The sequence below is a fragment of the Trachypithecus francoisi genome, unplaced genomic scaffold (assembly GCF_009764315.1).
Source record: "Trachypithecus francoisi isolate TF-2019V2 unplaced genomic scaffold, Tfra_2.0 Lachesis_group20, whole genome shotgun sequence".
Taxonomy (NCBI): Eukaryota; Metazoa; Chordata; class Mammalia; order Primates; family Cercopithecidae; genus Trachypithecus; species Trachypithecus francoisi.
In genome coordinates this window covers 28,163,848-28,185,008 of record NW_022681466.1, presented here as the reverse complement: position 1 = coordinate 28,185,008, position 21,161 = coordinate 28,163,848, and the positions used below count along the sequence as shown (strand labels likewise).

The window sequence follows — 21,161 nt, the reverse complement described above, 5'->3', positions numbered from 1 at the left end:
AGAAACTGCCTTTCTGAAGATGTGGACAGAGCTGGATTCCTGAGATAATAAATGCAAGGCACACTGAAATAGGCACACTGAAATTAACCTGGCAAGGTCTAGAGCTAAAACTACTTTTTCCTAGTTTGGAAAGTTTGCAGGAAGCTTTGAGACCAAAGAAGATTTCTCAGAAACTAAAAACCAGCATTTTAAAGACTAGACCAATCATATCAAAGTAAAAAAAAAAATCCATTTGTCTTGGTAGAAGGCAGAAAGAGGTATTCCACAATTTGGAAAGCTTATAGCTCATCTGTAAAGCACAAAGTTGTCTCTAGAATATCACAAGTTCTCAGAGGTGAAGCTTCACAGAACAGAGATACCTGAGCTCGATCTCTAAATATATAAAATGAGTAATGAATTGACAGAAACTAAAGCCACCCTAATGATGTACGCTACAAATCCCAAGCCTACATTAATACAGATCAGATTTAATGAGCTTCCAGTTATAGCAGCCTATTACAAAATGTCATATTCTGTATTCTAAGTGTAAATATAATTTATTTTTTCCTATACTATTACACAAATGATCAACATATAATAAAATGATAAAACTCATAAAAAGGAAAGAGAAAGTGTCTGTGTGAGAAAGAGAGAACAAGGTGAGTACTAAGTCAACAGAGAATACAGTTGATAGAAGTAGATACAGAGATGCCTCAAATATTATAATTATTATAATAATAATAAAACTATAATATTATTTAAAATAACGGTGATAAAAATGCCAAGGAAAGTAGTTCAAAACATGTACCACATATATAAATATATGAAAAATTTTATCAGAGGCATGAAAATTTTAGTAATTTATAAAGAAAATAAGTTTAATTTACTCACAGCTCTGCATTGCTAGGAGGGCCTCAGGAAACTTACAATCATGATGGAAGGCAAAGGGAAAGAAGATACCTTCCTCACAGGGCAGCAGGATGGACTGAGTGCAAGCAGGGAAAATGCCAAACACTTATAAAACCATCAGAGCTCATGAAAACTCAGCCACTTTCATGAGAATAGCATGGGGAAAACTGCCCCCACGATTCAATTATCTCCCATGGGGTCCCTACCATGAAGATACATGGGGATGATGGGGATTACAATTCAAGATGACATTTGGGTGGGGACACAGCCAAACCATATCACTAAGCATATACAATAATTACAGAATTTGAATACAGAGTAATACAACCTATCAAATAGCAACTGGAAGAAAAAATATGAAAAAATACAACAGAGTCTAAGGTCTGTGGGAGATCAAATAGTCTGGCATGTAAGTAATTGAACCCTCAGAAGGAAAGTAAAATGAAAACAGAGCACAAACAATGTGGGGAAAAGAAAGGAAGATCAGATTGTTACCGTGTCTGTGTAGAAAAGGAAGACATAAGAAACCCCATTTTGATCTGTACTAAGAAAAATTGTTCTGCTTTGAGATGCTGTTAATCCGTAACTTCAGCCCCAACCTTGTGCTCACAGAAACATGTGCTGTATTGAATCAAGTTTAATGGATTTAGGATTGTGTAGGATGTGCCTTGTTAGCAATATGTTTGCAGGCAGTATGCCTGGTAAAAGTCATCGCCATTCTCCATTCTTTAATAACCAGGGAAACAATGCACTGTGAAAGCCACAGGGACCTCTGCCCAAGAAAGCCTGGGTATTGTCCAAAGTTTCCCCTCGATGGAGACAGCCTGAGATACAGCCTCGTAGGAAAGGAAAGACCTTACATCCCCCAGCCCAACACCCGTGAAGGGTCTGTGCTGAGGAGGAGTAGTGAAAAAGGGAGGCCTCTTTGCAGTTGAGATAAGAGAAAGGCTTGTCTCCTGCTCATTCCTGGGAATGGAATGTCTCAGTGTAAAGCCGACCATTCATTCTATTCTGAGAAAGGAGAAAACCGCCCTGTGGATGGGGGTGAGATATGTTGGCAGCAATACTGCCCTGTTACTCTTTGCTATACTGAGATGTTTGTGTAAAGTGAAACGTAAATCTAGCTTACGTGCACATCCGGACACAGTACCTTTCTTTGAACTTATTCATGATACAGATTCCTTTGCTCACATGTTTCCCTGCTGACTTTCTCCCCACCATCACCCTGTTGCCCTGCCACACTCCCCTCGCCAAGATAGTAAAAATAGTGATCAATAAATACTGAGGGAACTCAGAGACCAGCACCAGTGCAGTTCCTCGCATGTTGAGCACCGGTCTCCTGGACCCACTGTTCTTTCTCTATACTTTGTCTCTGTGTCTTATTTCTTTTCTCAGTCTCTCATCTCCACCTGATGAGAAATATCCACAGGTGTGGAAGGGCAGGCCCCCTTCAACACACATTCCAACAGATAATGGTCATGAACTTTCCAAGTTACTGGAATTAACACTAAGGATAAATTCCCAAGTCATTTTCTTCATATGAAAAGGATATCAATTATTGCTTCTGGAGAGAAGACTGCAGTAACTTGTTATTATGTTGTGAATTAACGGTCTTCCAATATCTACATCATTTGATGTGAAACTTTGTGTTCCCCATTCATACCCTGACTCAGATGGCCTTTCAACCTGTTTTGGCTAATAGAACATGGCAGAAATGACTGTGTACAAGTTCTGAGCCTAAGGGTCAAAAGCATTTGCCTGCTTAGCATGCTTTCTTACACCTTCAGATTCCCTTGCACTTACACTGAAGCCTGGCCATCAGAACATGCCAAGGTAGGCTGCTGGAAGGATCTAAGCGTGAGATGAAGGAATGAGAACCAAGATGATCCAGTGGATAGCCAGCCATCCCAGAAAGTGAACTGCCTATCTGACTCATAACTCATTAAAGTTTCATGAGGGAGTCAAGCCAAACCAAGAAGCACCTTAATCTGCTGAACCTAAAGAATCAAGCACTAAAACGTGGATATTGTTCGAAGATACTAAGTTATTGGATGGTTGATTATTCACAATCCCCATAGAGATAGCCTCAAATTTTTTCTCATTATATTTTACCTTTCATTTTCAGAAGCCATAGCTCACTGGCATAGCTACTTTATATCCCAATTTTAAATTACCAAGGATGCAAATCTTACTGATTTTCTTTTATCCATGAATTAGTTCACGTTGATTGAGATGTCCATCTTCTGAAATGTAAGATATGCTGGGCGTGGCACATCAGGTAATAAATACTACATGGCTGCCTTTTAAACTGTAGGAAAATTGTGTTCCACAGAAGGGCAGATAATCAAGGGAAAAATGTATCCTCATTTTTTTCAACAATATTATGTTAGAACTACCCTCTCACTGCTTTCCTACCAAGAAGTAAAGCTAACAATTTCAAAATTATTTAATAGTTCATATTATTTTAGCACAATGCAAAGGCTAAATAATAAGCAGTTGTATTATAATAATATTTAAGTTAAAAATATTTAGTTGCATAGACTATAGTGTGGAAAATGCTACTATATCATTATTTTGTTAAACACAAATTCAAACTGTAATAAGATACTTTGAAAAAGGAATAATAATAACACAGTATCTCCAAATGAATAGAATATAGATCCTTTCTCATAGGCACTTGTTAGTATTAAATATTTAGCTATTCAAGAAAATGAATTAAAAAATAAAGTAAGCATTGAATTTTAAAATATCAAAAACATAAACCCAACCTAACAGAACTGAATTTGTGGAGAAAATAATGAAGATAAAATATCAGAAGTTATTAAAATGTAAAGTGGTGAGGAGTGAGGGTTCAACAGTATACAGGAAAATATATAAATACTTCTAAAACCTGGAACATTGCAAAATAACAGATATGTTTTCAACAACTGTGATATAAAAAGGGGGAAATACAAAGATACTAAAATAGAAATAGGAAAGAAACATAAAATAGATAGATACTGATGAAGCTATTCAATGGATTATATAGACCTGCAGGTATAAGTTGGCAGAGTGAACATTCCTCTTCTCAGTTCCAAAAGCAAAAAGAAAAAGACAAAAAAAGATTGAAATTTCATCTTCAATGGTGTAATAGAAAACACTTGAAAACAAAATCTACACGAAGCATAAAGTGTAGCAAATTGTGGTAAAAGATTGGGGAAAACAAAGAAAGCAGTACAATGAAACATTTAAAGTGATGAGGGGAGCCACAAGATGGCACTTGTTCAAGGGAACAGAGATCTCCAAAGTGGGTAGTGCATAAAGAAAGGCAGGGTCCCTCAGTGCTTATGCAGGCCCAATGTGAGTTACCCAACTATGGAGGCTCCTGTTCTCTGTTTGACCCCACAATCAGCCAAGGGAGGTCATGCTGAAGGATAAATGGCCTCGGAGGAAGATCTTTACACATGGTATCTGGGCAAATGTGTCACACACGTCACGTAGAAACTTTGTGAGTGGAAAGTGGCACTGCAGATAGGGTTGCCAGAAAAAATACAGAATTTCCAGTTACATTTGAATTTCAAATTTCAGATTTATACTTGTTCCAATATAAGTACATTCAAAATATTGCATGAGACATATGCATACAAAAATGCTGTTTGTTGTTTATCTGAAATTCAAATATAACTGGGTTTTGTGTATTTTTATTTGATAAATCTGGCAACCCTACATATAGCTACTCACCTTTGTCAAAGGAAACATTGAGTAACCTGTCTAATACATATGCAGGAACCCCTGCATCAAAAAAGAGTTTGTTTGTGAGCCAGAAAGACTTTTCACTAGGGGGTATATTGTCTTGACTCTTCCTTAATACAATATATTCACAAATACCACTTATTTGGGAAAAATTCATCTTATTTAAAAATAGGCCAGGGGTAGTAGCCCATGCCTGTAATTCCTGCACTTTGGGAGGCCCAGGAGGGAATATAGCTTGAGCCCAGGAATTTGAGACCTGCCAGGGCAATGTGATGAAACCCTTTTTCTATAAAAAATAAAAGAGAAATTAGCCAGGTGTGATGTCACCTGCCTGTAGTCCCAGCTACTCTGGAGGCTGAGATATGAGAATCGCTTGAGTCAAGAGAATGTCGAGGCTGCAGTGAGCCATGGTCTCACTACTGCACTCCAGCCTGGGTGACAGAGGGAGATACTTTCTGGAAAAAGAAAGAAAGAAAAGAGAAAGGAAAAAACGTGAAATAGTAAAATACACACAGAATAGTAATATACACACACAGAAAAAACTTGGCTCTTCACAAAACTACAACTAGAAAAAGTATAAAAGGAACATAAGGACAATAGGAAATAAAGATTACATAGCAATAAGATTTCACCAGACTGTTGAAAAGCAAGGAATACTTTTCCAACTCATGTAAAGAAGCCATCTCACCAGACAGAAACATATTAAGAAAAGAAATGGAAAACTGATATGTCTTATAAATATGGGTGAAAAATGTCTAAACAAAATTTTAGTTAATCAAAACCAACAATATGCAAAATGAGTATTACATCATGACAAAATGACATTTATCTCAAAAGTGCAAAGCTAGTTTAGCATACATAAATCAATAATGTGATTCACCTTATTAAGAAGTTAAAAATTGTCATTTAAATAAACACCCACAAAAAGTATTGTCAAAATCCACCATCCATTTCTAATGATATCTTTCCAGAAAGTAGGTATAGAGGAGACTTCCTCAATCTGATTAAAGTGTATCTACGAAAAACTTACAGCTATCATCTTACTTATGGGTGATAGACTGGATGCTTTGCCCCTAAGGGTTAGAGGAATTCTGGGAATCTCTTTCTACCATTTATTCAGTGTTGCACTAAAAGATCTAGTCAGTGCAATAATGCAAGAACAGAAATAAAATCATATATTGGAAAGGAAGAAGTGAATGAGTTTTTAGTTTTAGTTTCTAATTTTATTTGCAGATTGCATAATCATCTATATACAAATTTTAAATAAATGTATAGATCTGTTAACATTTATATCATTATATCATGGCAAATTTAATACATCACTCGTATTTTAATTGATTAAAAATAAGACATTAATTCAAAAAGGTTTACTAAGCACCTACAATGCATTAGATGCTCTTCTAAACATTGTGTCTTTTGAAAAATAGATGATAAAAATTCTTGCTCTCTTGGAAGTTACACTCTTTGGGACTGGGGGAAAGAAGGATGAAAGGCAAATTACATATGTAAAAGTAAAATAGAAAAGGATAGAATAAAGTAGACAAGGGGCTTGGATTACGAGGAGTGGAGAGAGTTGTAACTTAGTAGTGTGAATAGACTTACCCTTCCTGAGCAGACAGAAAGGAGTTTAGGGAACAGATCTGCATCTACTTGATAGAAGTGTAGCTACCTCCTCTCTGCTATTCTCCTTCAGTTTAAAAGCTGCTGGGCAGGAAACAGTTGGGAGAGAAGTTGAATACTATGTATATGGAATTTCTCCTCCATTATCTTTCATTTTTTGTTTTTATTCACTGGAGATCATTGAGAAGTTGAATTATGATTAAGGTGGGAAAAATTTTGAAGCTCAATTTTCATTATGTAAGAATGTGGATATTGCGAGGAGTTTATCCAGTTCCCTCTCTGTGCTCTTTCTCATGTTTACTAAACTCAAAAACTGCTGCCAATTTAAAAAAGAAAGAAAGAAAGAAAAGCAAAGAATGCTTTTCAGGAGTAAAAAAGTAGTTTATTTTCTAAATCATAAAGACTACCAGGTAAGCATGTAGCCAAGTAAGTTGTTTTGTTTGTTTGCTTATTTCTTTTACAAGAGGTGATTGAAAAATTAATCATCTGTTCTGTCAAGCTGGGCTCCATCCACAAGCATGTCAACCTTGGAAATAACAACAAACCATGCTCTTCAGCCTCACGCCCTAAACAGATCAGCAGTGTTCTTGTTAACTGTACCATGATGTTTTTTGTGGAAGTCCAGTGGGGATGACAGAATATTCTTGCTTCCTGAATGGCTCAGGACAGACCAAAGCATCAAATTACTATTATTGTTGTTATTATTATTATTATTTTTTGACACAGAGTCTCTCTCTGTCACCCAGGCTGGAGGGCAGTGATGTGATCACAGCTCCCTGCAACCTCCACCTCTTGGGTTCAAGTGATTCTCCTGCCTCAGCCTCCCAAGTAACTGTGATTACAGGTGTGCACCACCATACCTGGCTAATTTTTGTATTTTTAGTAGAGATGAGGTTTCACCATGATGGCCAGGCTGGTCTCGAACTCCTGACCTCAGGTGATACACTCGTCTCAGCCTCCCAAAATGCTGGGATTACAGGCAGGAGCCACCGTTGCTGGCCAGCATCACATTATTTATGTGACCTGTAGTACAGGATAACCAACTCCTTCAGGGACAAAAGAGATATTTTAGGAAAGCAAAACAAAATATTTTTGATATCTGGAATGTATAATACAATATAAACTTTGCTTTATTGCTCCAGCTCCATAAATCTAAGTTATATTTGATTACCGTTCAGTTCAAGTTTAAGCTCCTTTTTGTAGTTTATAAGATTCTATAATAGGGGGTAAAAAATGATTAGAATGACCAAATTGTGAATAGTGGCGCTTTTGGAGGTTTGAAAATATGTATATTTGGTTTTATTCCTTTCCACATTACTGTGTTATGCAGACTTTCAATAGCAAGTATGTATTACTTTTGTAATGGAAATGTACTTTATTAACATATTTTACATTCACATAATACTCTCATGTTGTTCAAATTATGAATACAAATTCTATCAATCATTTCTATCCAGTCACCTTGAATCATTGATGACTGTAATTCCTGGCACTTCTGTTTTCTAATATTATTTTAACTGTTTCACAATGCCTGCTAACCATCTTCGACTCCTATTACCTTGCCCTTATTACTGAAAGTGAACACTATAGATCACTACTTAGACATCACACAGAAGTTGTGTAAGAATGCTGAATCTTGGTTCTCACACCAAAACTGCTAAATTAGTATCTGAGTTGAGCAAAATTTCCAGGTGGTTCGTGTCCACATTAATGTTTTGGTGGAGGCTGACGATCTGCCTTTCTCAGGAGCTCCCGGGTGGTACTGATGTTGCTTGTGTGTAGATAACAACATCCTCCTGTGGTGTCTCAACTAACCTCTTGCTGTAATTCTTTCCCTGTCCCAAACCATTTCCTACATTATCACCAATTGTCATATTAAAAAATGTATCTGTTAGTAAATATCAAACACGCAAAAACAATTCTGTTGGTCCCATATCCTTCATGATAAAAAAATCTTACCTTCTCTACATATAATCTAAGGCCCTTCAGAAGTGAGCCTCCAAATATCTATCCAGTTATACCTTTAACTGTTCCTCTTCCATGGCTTCTAATCACCAGAAATTTTTAGCTATTCTCGAGTATGTCTTTGAGCTCTTTCATATTACATATGATGAACATCATGTTTAAAATTTCTTTCTTCTTATCTTTTTGATGAGCTCCTATTCATGTCTTAAAACTGTACTTCTGTGAAGGCTTTTGTTATTAATTTCCACCACTGACACTAGTAACACTAGTAATTGAATACTTCCTTGTATATTCTCCCATGGTAATCTACATTTGTCTTATGTATTACACATATACACATACATACGTACATACATATATAACACACACATGGATCTTCATGTATATATACCCATGTATCTCAGCATGTATATGTGTGTGTGTATATACTGATATGTATATTTATTGAGTCTGTATCTCTGACAAAGTATGAGCTCTTACAAGATATAGACTTAGAAGCCATAGCTATTTTTATAACTGAATCTGTTATTTGAACAGAAATAACTCATACCAGAAACCTAGTCACTCTTTCTCACCACCTCCTCCTTATGACACGTATGCACACGCTTACACACACAATTTTTATTATTTTTAGTGAAAGAAAAATGAATTTAAAGTCACAAAAATTTTGGCTTCAGGCATTCACACTACTTGTGTAAATCCACCACTGCTACAAGCATTACAACTCTTTATAAAGGTTTGAGACTTGTTTTATAGTTTAAAATCTAGTCTATCTTTGTGAATGTTCTGTGTGGCCTTAAAAAGAATATGTATTTTACTATTGGATGGACAGTTCCATAATTGTCTTTTAGGTTGGTAAAATAATTTGGTTAATAGTGTTACTCACGTTTTCTATAACTTTACTGATTTGCTATTTGTTCTACCAATTACGAAGTATTGAAATTCTCAGAGATAATTGTAGAGTCTATTTTTTTCTAGGAGTTCTTTTAGCTACCATATAAATAGGTGGCTATAAATAAATACTACAGTAATAAAATGCCTCTAATTTCACTGCTCATGCTAGATTTGGTAATTCTCAATTTCAGCACTACAGAATATGAAATATTATAGGGTCTTTGAATCAGCATAATCACATCACAGCAGTGGTAATCTACCTGTGCTGCCAAGGTCGTATGTAAGACCTACATAAGGTCTGATGTGGGATGTAATGGTTAGGATTCATTCAATGAATCAGAACTATTATCATCAATATGAAATAAGAGATTTATTGTGGAGATTACCCCTTATGCAACTGTGCAAACTGGTGAAGAAATTTAGGGAAAGCTGTTGCATCTTTGTCTAATGGAGGGTCTGACGTTTCCAAAGGTCAGGAAAATCAGTCACAGGAAGAAATAGTGTACATGAGCCACAGAAGTGTGAGGACAAACTGATTGGTGTGAGAATAAACTCAAAGCCTCATTTGTCTTGACAGTCTCCCGTGCAGATACTGGTGGTGATGAACAGAAGAAGCTAGTACCCTTGGCCATAGTACACCTGAGCCTATCCTAGGTTTCTAAAAGTTAAAGGGGATATCTTGGAATGTGCGGAGCTACGGGGACAGTTGCTGCACTGTCCCTAGAAAGCAAGCCATCAGTGGAGAGCTTATTCTCTGTAAGCTGCAATAGTGTGGGGTTCCCCACTCTGACCTTCAGTGTGTAAGGGGCTCTGCTGCACTTAGCCATAAAAAGGCTCATGCTAATTTCGCATGAACCAATCATAACCTGGAATCAAATAGAGAAGGAATTTCTAGGAAACAGTTCCAGCTTAGATAAGTTCACTTAGTAGAAGACTACCACTGATGTATGGAGGATAATGGATCTTAAAACAACAAATGTGGAAACAAATTTAAAAAATAAGATTAATGACTCAAATGTATACTAGTGTCAATATTTACTTTTTATTAAAATAAAATTTTGAAAAACTTTTGGAGCTCAAAATTTAGGCATCAATCAATTCATGGAATACTATTATTCAATATGGACAATTTGAATAATTTCACATCAGGTTTTTTTTTTTAATGCAATTACTCCAAAAAGTCATTAATCTGAAATTTCTAAGTCCATTTATTCATAGACTTATCATTCATTCAACTAATCAAGGACCTACTTGAATAAATTACTCTAGCTGTATTTCCAAATATTCTTTCATTAATGCTTCTTTTACTAGAAAAAAAGCCTAGCACAATATCTGGCACCTTGTAATTACTTGGTAATGGAATCTCTTTGAAACTCAATGTAAGGTAATAAATTTAAGATGTGGAACATTAAGTAATCATATTCCTGTGGAATATTCAAAAGTAGATGCAGAAGACACAGAATTCAAAATGCAAGTTTACATGATTTGTATCTTACTTGACCTCAATTAAAATAACTATTTTGTCAAAGATAGAGGGTTAAAAAAGAAACCTAGAAGAATGTCCTTAGTCAGTGTGGAACGTTTGAGAAAGATACAGCAACGACAACAACAGTAAAAAACTATCATTTGTTAAGAGGGAGATGGACAGAGAGAGTTGGTCAATTTTAACAATCAAAAAAGCTACGAATAGAACAATTTATCTTAATTTAAGATTTTAATATTAATGGCTATTTCAGACAGAGTATTTTGGCAATTTCCCTTCGAGATTTATGAATTTATGGAATTATCCTTTGACAATTTTAGTCAGAGTTAGGTGTACGTTAGTTATTGCTTATTTTCTTCAGATTTCAACTGGGATTCAGAATCCAAATGATTGCCAGCATGCCTAGAATGCCAATATATTACTGACAGTGACAATCTCAAGTGAAGAAGTATCTCTTTGCATCTTTTCACATGTCCATTAATTTAGAGAATAAGTGTGGATTGGGGGCCTATTTTGTTCTAGACCCCACTCAGGCGTTGGATACAAAAAGCCAGGTACAGTAGGGCTCCTGTCCTTAAGGGGCTTACAATTTAGCAGAGCATGCAAATTGATCAGTAATCACCCACTGGTAAACGTTAAGGTAGACATAGTTATAGCATATGGTAGAAAAAGATGTCTCTCATCCAGATTGTGGGATCCATAATTATTTTCTAAGTGAAGTCATCATGAAACTGAGATATGAAGTGCCAGCAGGCTGAAGATGGCAACCCCAGACAGAGTATCCAGCACACAGGAAGCATAAACTGTGAAACAATAAGCAGAAGTTGTGGTGAGGTTAAAGGGGCTAAGTAAGTGGTGGTGGTGGCGGTGGTGTCTAGGGCAAGATTCTGAAAGCTCCCCTATACTAACACCCGTGGAGCATGTATTGACGTGCAATAATTGTGGATTTAATAAATGCTGTGTGAGGACATGTATACCTGACTGAGAAGTAATGTAACCAATGAATTGTACACTGTGGCTATTTCTGTTTTTCTGTCCCTATCCTTCTCCATGACAGGTACAAAAGCTTTAAAAGCATCTAAAATGATATATACGAAAATTACCTGAAGACAAGAAGACGAGATCAGAGGTAGAAGTGATGTTGATAGTGGCACTGGTTCTCTATAAGCCCCAAAGTGTTTTCTAATGAAATGTCTCCCGGAGACATTTTCCAGCAGTAAAGGACAGTGGCCCCTTATTTTTTTACCCTCTACAATCTTAGGGACATAAAACTGTGTGGCGATTAGTCTATTTTTCAAGGTAAGTTAAAGATTATGTTCATGGTAAGGAACTGAATGTAAATCACACAAGGATTACTCCGTCGACATGTCACCCTCTGCTTTTATTTCACTACCGGCACGAAGGCGTGGACTTAATGTTATTTCTTAAAGGCTTCTCAAGTGCAGTAGGGCATATATTCATTGGCCTGAGGGGTGGGTTACATTTCTCCAAGAAAATAAAGTAATGGTCATCAAATAGGGTTGCTTCAAATGGACGCGCCTTGTAAATACTTTTACATAGCTGAGTCTTTAGAGGCTGCAAGGCATTTGTAAGTTGGAAGCAAACTTCATGAAGTAGAGACTTGGAAATTCTATCATTTCAAGCTGCATTATGCATTGAAGAGGCCCCAAATAAAAATCTTGGAAAGAAGTTACTAAGAATCTATAAACTAAAAATCTGGTGAGAAATTACAGGCTTCTTGGCAATGTTAACTTTATTTTTTGCTGAGAAACACTGCATTGAGTTTAAATTTGGGGCACCTACAAAAAGCAAATAACAGCCACAAAAAAATAAAACCTACAAACTATCTCCCTCCCCTGCCTCTTGTTTATATTTTACCCCAGTGTGAATGGTACGGTTAAAAGATAAAAACCAAGACCTTAGTTTCTTTATGCGTAAAGTTAAATTAGAATAAAATAAGACAAAACAGGTGAAAACTCTAAAATGATACCCAGAATAGGAGATTGTGTCGTAGGTTAGAAGTATTTTGAGCAAACCTTCCATCCTGTTCCCTCACCTCCACAGAAGTATACTTCCCCACCTTTGACCTGGAGAGAAGTCAACAGAGTTTTAGTAGACAAGAATGGAATAGAGGATTGATAGATACTTGCATTCTTGGGCTGTGCCAAAGCCAGATAACACTGAAGGATAAGTTTGCAGAGATTTTGCAAGCCAGTTGTCAAATAAGCCATATTTAAAAATCAATAAAAATAGAAACAAAGGTAATACCTACTCAAAACATATCACTTCCCAACTATTTTACTACCACTTACTAGTCTACTCTTAAGGTTACTTACATTTATTAAATCTATATTACTGTATATTGGGCTCCTGCATATCTCTTCTTAGTTCTGCCTTTGGATGATAATAAACTTGCATTATCAAGATGAAAATCATTTTAAGTGATATGACAGACATACAAATAATTTGAAATAAGTTATACCTAAGGTAGTAGCAGAAAAGAGCAATATTAAAAGACCTGCTGATAATTGGCACTTGGCTAGTGTCTAGGAACTTGGATTCCAGGAAAGTTCTCACCATTTCTAGAAGTTGAGACTAGTGACTCACTGTGCCTGAACTGTACAATGTGGTTTATGCTGAACACCAGCTTTCCTTCTGGGAAGTTGGAATTTTGGTACGTGCTAGGCGGAAGTTATGTGCATGAATTGCCTCCAATAAAAACCTTGGCACTGAGTCTCAAATAAGCTTGCCTGGTAGACAACACTTCATATATATTATCACTATTTAATGCTGGATAAATTAAGTTCTGTACATTCTACATGTGACTCCACTGGAAAAGGACCTTGGAACCTTGTGCCTAGTTTCTCTGGATTTCTCTTCTTGCACATTTACCCTTTGCTCAATTTACTTTGTATTTTTTACTGTTTGCTGTAATAAATCTCATGCTGATTCTTGTGAGTTTTTCACAATGGCTGAACCTGGAAGTGGTCATGAGCTTCCCAAAACAGTGTTACATAAACTTAGTGAGAAAAAAAATGTACAAACGCGAAAAGGACTGTCTTCAGTAAACTCTTACCCTGAATTTCTTGATTCTGGTTCTGAAGATTAAAGACTGCTTTCTCATTTAATATGTGCAATGTTTAAACTTTATTAATTTAGTCCATAGATCCCAGATTTTAATTTACAGTGTTTGGGGGCTATATATACTGGAGATTTCAGTAAATCTTTTGATTATGTCATTGACTTTTGATTGTGAGTCACCATTGGGAGATTTTGGTTACCTCCCAATGCATGTAAATTTAACCCTCCTCAGGACTTTTTTGTTATTTTCAATCAAGGACACAATATACTTCTTTTAATATATTTACAGTGTAATGAGTTTATGAGAATCTTGCTATAAATATGCTTAAAGGCTAAACATAAAAATAGGGTGAGTATAGAAACTGACATGCATAATTCATTGGGAAAGGTATTATGCAAGTTCCAAGCTCTAGAGAATGGTTGCATAAAATTTTAATGAAGGTTTTGGCAACCCAAAACTCATCTATGCTCTTGAATAGCACAGGGGAATAACACTTTTCTCAAAGGTAGATCTAGGCAGTTAACCCATAAATTGTCAAGAAGACAAGTTCATTAAAGTTCTTATAGACCAGCCCAAAAATTGGACTAAGTTTCCATGTTCCTGTTGTTCCAACTATCTTTTTAATACCTGTGTTGCTTGAAAGAATACAAATAACATTTCCCAAAGAGGCCAATCAAATATATTATATTAATATTAGTGCCAAAATTATTATTAATAATAATACAATACAAAGTATCTGACATTGGCTGGATTTTATGTATAAACCATCTGGGTTGAAGGGAACAAATTATGAGTTTAGGGTGATTATTCTTTAAATGGTGCCTAAGAACTTGGCACATGCCGTTAGCAAGCATACGTAGGAGTTAATAGTTGATTAGCAACAAGGCTTACTGGTGAGACTTATGCTTTAACATCCACAACTGAAAAACATAGCTTTTAAATTAATAGAAGACAAAGATTGCATATGGAACTCAGTACATAGCTGCTTGAATATTATATGTATAAAATGCATATACATATTTAATACATTTTAATTTTCAAATAAGTATTTTGTTTATTTTCCTATATTTGGATGGGTTTGGAGTTTGGGTGGCAAAGATCTGAAAAGCTGTAGGAGACCATAAGATTCACACCACTGATGAGTTACTCTAGGCAGAACAGAACTGCAGCTGATGCAAACATAGGTTCAGTGAGAAACAAGGATATCAAACCAAAGGTAAAAGTAAGAGTACAGTTTCTTTTTTTGCTTTCTCCCCCTTGCTTTTATCCAAAAACTTAATTTTTAAATTGAAAAGATTTTGATCCTGATATTTTTCTTTGATGTGAATTGGATAGCTGAAGGTTGATTGATTAAGATCACAAACTATGAGATTTTCAGAGATATTGGAAAGAGAGGAAAATGCCTCCATAGGCTTAAAAATGAACTTTTCTTGCATAGTGACTGAAATTCTATTACGTACGTAAGAAACCACTGGTTATGTTAAGTGGGGAAAGTGACCAACCCGTTCTGTAAGGCATGGTCTACCGTTGTAAAACGTATACACCTGAAGGAAGAGAAGCCTTATAATTCGAAACAATGACTACCTCTGGGTGTTAAGAGTCCATAGTCTTCAGAGTTCAGCATATTTTAGCAAAGGAATATACATTATTTTATAATCTGAAACAATACATTCCTTATATACCAAAACATGTGACAGTGCCTGTGTCTACAGCAAATATGCAGATAGACACACCTCGGGCATGCTCACTCCTACCACACTGCTCTTTCTGACTTGTCTGTCTTGTGATTGAAACTAATGAGCTCCTACTGTTGACATCTCACCGCCACTTGTACAACTAACTTTAGCTTTAGACCCTACTTAACTATATGGCTCTTGTTTTTGATTTTGCTGACCTTTTATAGAAAATGTTTGTTGAACATTTTAAAACATCTCTGCATTCACCGTACCAATTGACTCTGGAATTATTTGGGGTTATTACCTGGTCTCCCACACACACTGAAACACGTCTTCATTACCCCTTCATTCTCCCGAATCACGCTTATACAAACACATTTTTTGTGTGAATATTCTTGAACTCCTTCTTTCCCAGACTTTAGAATTACTTCTTATTAGGGGCCTATTGGCCCTCTCCTCAGTCCTCAATTTAAACTGGAAAGTTGCTGTCTCCATGCATCCACCTTGATCTCTACTATCTAGTACACGGTAGGTTGTCACTAAATGTTAAAATTAGAGAATAAGTAAAAGAGTCATTTAGTACTTCAGAGAAGCCCAGCAGAAATATATCTGCCTTCTTGGGTTAGTACTTTCTTTCACTTGACTAAATGCTTCCAAAGTTTTAACACCTGGTTACTCAGAACAAGAATTTACTGTCTAATGCAGCCCAGGACCATGTCTTTGGGGAAGGCCTGCATCCATCTCAGATAACGTCTTTAGTGTGAAAGTTGTTACCACTGCTCAAGGAAAATAATGAAAGTCAGGTTTTGCGTTTAAACCTTCCAATGAAGGAGGCCCAGTCCTAGAAATTCTCATTTTTAATTTGTACTTTCCCAAACCTGTTTGTGGATTCCTCATCCCCTGCTATTATGTAAAAATCATCAATAGCAGGGTAAATCTTGAGATCAGTTTGGATTTTATCAAAGTATCACCCTTATGATTTGAGGATATAGGACCCCAACGAACTGTGATAGATTTAGTGGTGAGGATGGAAATAGTAGCTTTCTGATAATCTGAAAATTATATCGTATATGTTGGTTTCCAGGAGGCCAAAATATTTAGAGTTCAACATATCTATGAGTCCTCTAATAAGCTACAAATGTTAAATAAGTAGACAGAGAAACCAAGTTATTTCAAGTACTCTATTTTATTAACCGTTCACTGAAGAATACACTGAGCAGTCAAATACGTGTAATCAAAAAGCAAGAAACTCTCTTTTAATTTTCCTGTAGAGCCTTATAAAGAGTAAGATAATTGCTCTAAATTACAGAAGCAGGCTGTGTTTCATTTGCTTTGCTTTATTCTTCTGTTGAAATCAAACCATGTCTTTGGAACCTCGGCAATTTTCAACAAAACACTTAAATAAACGATGTTTAGCAAGTGTTTAAGTGGGATGGAGACTGCACAAAGAGCAGCTTTTCCCAAAAACTGTGGAAGACAAGGGTTTTTTTTTGTAATAAATTTCAGTTCAATTTTTGTTCCCTACAGATTGATGGAACTGTAGCATGTTCAACTGTATTGTTGTCTTTTGCTTTGAATCCGAGACTGTATTCTTGGTCTTTCTGAAATAATATTATCTGTATGTGCTCCCAAAAGGTATTGACATTTTGGCCTGCCTAGGTCAGTCATGGTCAAAGTGAACCCAGAACTCATTTGCAAATGATGTGTCAAAAAACAATATGCGTTTTTATGGAGTATTGTTTTTTAAGGGCATGCCTGCCATCAAAAGAAGCAGAAACAGTTCTTAGAATTGCACAAATGCAATATATTTTTATCCAAATATGAATGTTTTGGCACTATTCTGTAACAAATTGGGTTATAAAATATCAGTATACTACACATTATAAAATTAGTATTTAAAATATTTATGCTTAACTAAGACAATTGAAGCATAAGGAAGGTCATGCTGCAGATTTCTGGTAAGAGAAATTAAACTGACATGTCAGATTTGGTGACAGATTACTCATCATTCCAATCACATATACATTATTTTGGCAGTTTACTCTCTTGTGTACCACTGGGCATTTTTTCTTTTTAATGGTAGTTTTGGGGCAGTGCTCTTTGCACTAACAAAGTATATTGAAATGAAAACACTGACTACTACAAAGCAAACAAATGTCTAATGGCCAAGGGATCCTGACTAGGGCAAAGCTGACAGTTCAATTATCCAAACAGGTTACAAATGGCTGCATTGAAGACAAATACCTGTGGATTTTGCTCTCTGAGTACTGCTCAATAAGATTGAAAATATGTCAAAGATAAGATGTCTTCTCTCCAAATAACTATGTATTTGTGAAATGTGATAAAGACGTATGTAGTGTGTGTATGTGTAAGTCTGTGTGTGTGCATGTGTTTAAACAATTAAGAGGATCCAGAGTTTAGGACATTTTTAAAAGGCAAAGTTAGTAGGAGCAGATTACTAAAATGTTAAAATCTAAAAAAAAAAAACAAAAAGAAAGAAAAAATCAGGGCGGGGCTCAGCATCTCACGCCTGTAATCCCAGCACTTTGGGAGGCCGAGGCAGGCAGATCAAAAGGTCAGGGGTTCAAGACCAGCCTGGTCAATATGGTGAAATCCTGTCTCTACTAAAAATACAAAAATTAGCTGGGCATGGTGGCACGTGCCTGTAATCCCAGCCACTCGGGAGGCTGAGGCAAAAGAATCGCTTGAGTCCGGGAGGTGGAGGTTGCAGTGAGCCGAGGTCAAGCCACTGCACTCCAGCCTGGGTGACAGAGCAAGACTTCATCTCAAAAAAAAAAAAAAAAAAAATCAGTTTATCTTTCACCTCTACGACATTGCAACAAAAGTATTGTCACTGTGAATACCCTAAAGTATTATAACATTCAGATGAACCTTTAGAATCACCACATACAAATTATTCTCTGTCTAGTATCTAGTGTGAGTTGGGCATATAGTGATGCCATTTTTCCATAACTAGAAATCTACCAATGACTTTTAGGCTGATCACTATCCATAATATCTTATTAACAAAATACATTATTTTACTATTTGAAATGCTATTTTGCTAAAAATAAAAAGCAGAGCAAACGAAATATGTGGAGTCCTTCTCTTGTTTTTTTCTGCAATTTTGTTGTTGTTGTTTGAGTTGGAGTCGGACTCCATCTTAAAAAATCATTCTGTAAGTCAAAACAGAAGAAAACTACTGTTTCTTTCCTGTCTTGTAAGTATGTGGGATGCTTAAATTAAACACATAGAATTTATAGAGTTTCAATTAAATGAAGAAACCACCATGGCATTATAGCAACAGCACAGATTTTGGAGCAAATTTATCCTGAGATCCAAACAGTAGTGCAGTCTTGGGCAACTTATTTAATGTTGCTAAACTTAATTTTATCTGTCTTTAATGTAACACTGAAAATATCAGCATTACTCAGTCTGTAGGAATAAATTAAGAATGCTCATAAATTACTGGGCACCATGAGAAAACATCATAGGTAATTTGTTGATGTTAGCTTTTATCATAGTGAATCATTCAGAGAGACATATAGTTGCCTGCTTAGGGTCTGAGGAACATGAACTCCTTATCGTCTTTTTTTTTTTTTTTTTTTTTTTTTTTTTTTTTTTTTTTTTTTGAGGCGGAGTGTCGCTCTGTCGCCCGGACTGGAGTGCAGTGGCCAGATCTCAGCTCACTGCAAGCTCCACCTCCTGGGTTTATGCCATTCTCCTGCCTCAGCCTCCCGAGTAGCTGGGACTACAGGCGCCCGCCACCTCGCCCGGCTCGTTTTTGTATTTTTAGTAGAGACGGGGTTTCACCGTGTTAGCCAGGATGGTCTCGATCTCCTGACCTCGTGATCCGCCCGTCTCGGCCTCCCAAAGTGCTGGGATTACAGGCTTGAGCCACCGCGCCCGGCCTCGTCTTTCTTTAAATTATCAATTCCATTCATTCAACAGACACTTATAGAACAACCACCCTGTCAGATGCTGACTGATACCTGTGTTAACAATGCATAAAAAGTCAGAGTTAAAAAGGGTCACAATCTACTGAGAGATACAGGCAAACAAAAGAATATTTCAATCAAGGTAGAGGTAAAAAGCAGATGCTAAGAGAACAGTGATGACAGAGGCACAAAATCTGGATTGGAACATTCACCAAAGAAAGACCTCCCGGTGACGATGGTGGAGTACAGCCTTTGAAGTGAGTAAGGGTATTCAGGCAAAAGTGCTGGGACAATAAGTGAGATGTGAAAACATTTGCTAACTCATTTGCATTTGGGGAAGAAACCATAAAAATATGCTTCCTAGGGATACACCTGCAGACATCTAGTGTAGTAAAGGAACAATGGATTATTATAGACACTCAAAGCTGAATTGGAAAATACGTGGACAACATTTTAAAATTCTATAAATTCTTTTATGTCTATTTCTCTACGTAGGGTTCTTTATACAGTCTACTTGCCTAATCTAAGCCATATCCATTCAGAATAGCAAGATAGTATTATGGCTTGAGTATCCCCTATTCGAAATGCTTGGGACCAGAAGGATTTCATATTTCAGACTTTTTCAGATTTTGGAATGTTTGCACATAACATAATGAGATATCTTGGGGATGGGACCCAAGGCTAAACACAAAATTCATGTATGTTTTATATATACCATTGTATGTACAGCCTGATAGGAAAGCAATGTTTTTAATGATTTTGGGCAAGAAACAAAGTTTTGACTATAACCTATTTCATGAGGTCAGTTGTATAATTTTCAGCTTGTGATCTAATATTGGCACTTAAAAAGTATCAGATATGGGGGATATTTTTGATTTTCAGATGAGGGATATCAATCTGTATTGCATTTTATGGTAAACACTGTCAGGATTAAACCAACAGATTGACAACATAATACCTAAGCAAATAGAAGCCATTACACCATTCTTGTATAGACAAAGGAGATTTTTAAATGATGCTCTTGTTTATCCTAGGTTTATTGAGTTATAGTTGACAAATAAAAATTATATATATTTAAGGGGTATCAAATGAATGCTTTGATGTATGTATACATTGTAAGAAGTTCAGCACAGTCAAGCTAATTAGCATATCCATTATGTCATAAAGTTACCATTTTTGCTCTGTGTGTGATGAGAACATTTAAGATCTACTCTTAGGAAATTTCAAGTATACAATACACTATGATTAACTATGGTCATAATACTGTACATTAGAACGTATTTATCTTATAACTAAAGGTTTGTACTCTTTGACCAATATTTACTCCACCCCCCAGGCCCTGCTAACCATTCTGCTCTTTGTTACCATGAGTCTGATGTTTTTTAGATTCCAAATATAGGAGAGGTTATGCAGCATTTATCTTTCTGTGTCTGATTTAATTTTGCTTAGCGTAATGTCCTCCAGGTTCATCTGTGTTGTTGCAAATGGCAGAGTTTCCTTCTTTATTAAGGCTGAATACTATTCCATCATATATACACACACACACACACACATAGTGTGTGTATGTATATTATGTGTGTGTATATGTATAGTATATATATTACATACACACACACTACATTTTCTTTATCATCTGTTGGTGAAAACTAAGGTTGGGCTCATACTTCGGCTATTGTGAATCATGCTATAGTAAATATGAGAATTGGATAAGTCTCAACAGAAAGATACTGCTTTCAATTTGTCTGTATAAATCCACAAGTGGGATTACTGGATACCACAGGTAGTTACAGTTTTAAATTTTTGAGGAACCTCCAAACTCTTTTCTATAATGGCTATAACAATTTACCTTCCCACCAACAGTGTAAAATGGTTCCCTTTTCTTT

The 21,161-nt window shown here is 36.1% G+C and overlaps 1 long non-coding RNA gene across 1 annotated transcript; it reads right to left on the bottom strand.

The window, feature by feature from the left end:
- Positions 1-2,203: 2,203 nt before the first annotated feature.
- Positions 2,204-19,386, bottom strand: LOC117066493. Its single transcript, XR_004430360.1, has 3 exons — positions 19,376-19,386; positions 15,334-15,337; positions 2,204-2,336 (listed from the first exon to the last, which is right to left on the bottom strand). It is a non-coding gene; the product is annotated as an uncharacterized LOC117066493 (long non-coding RNA).
- Between the last annotated feature and the right edge of the window lie 1,775 nt (positions 19,387-21,161).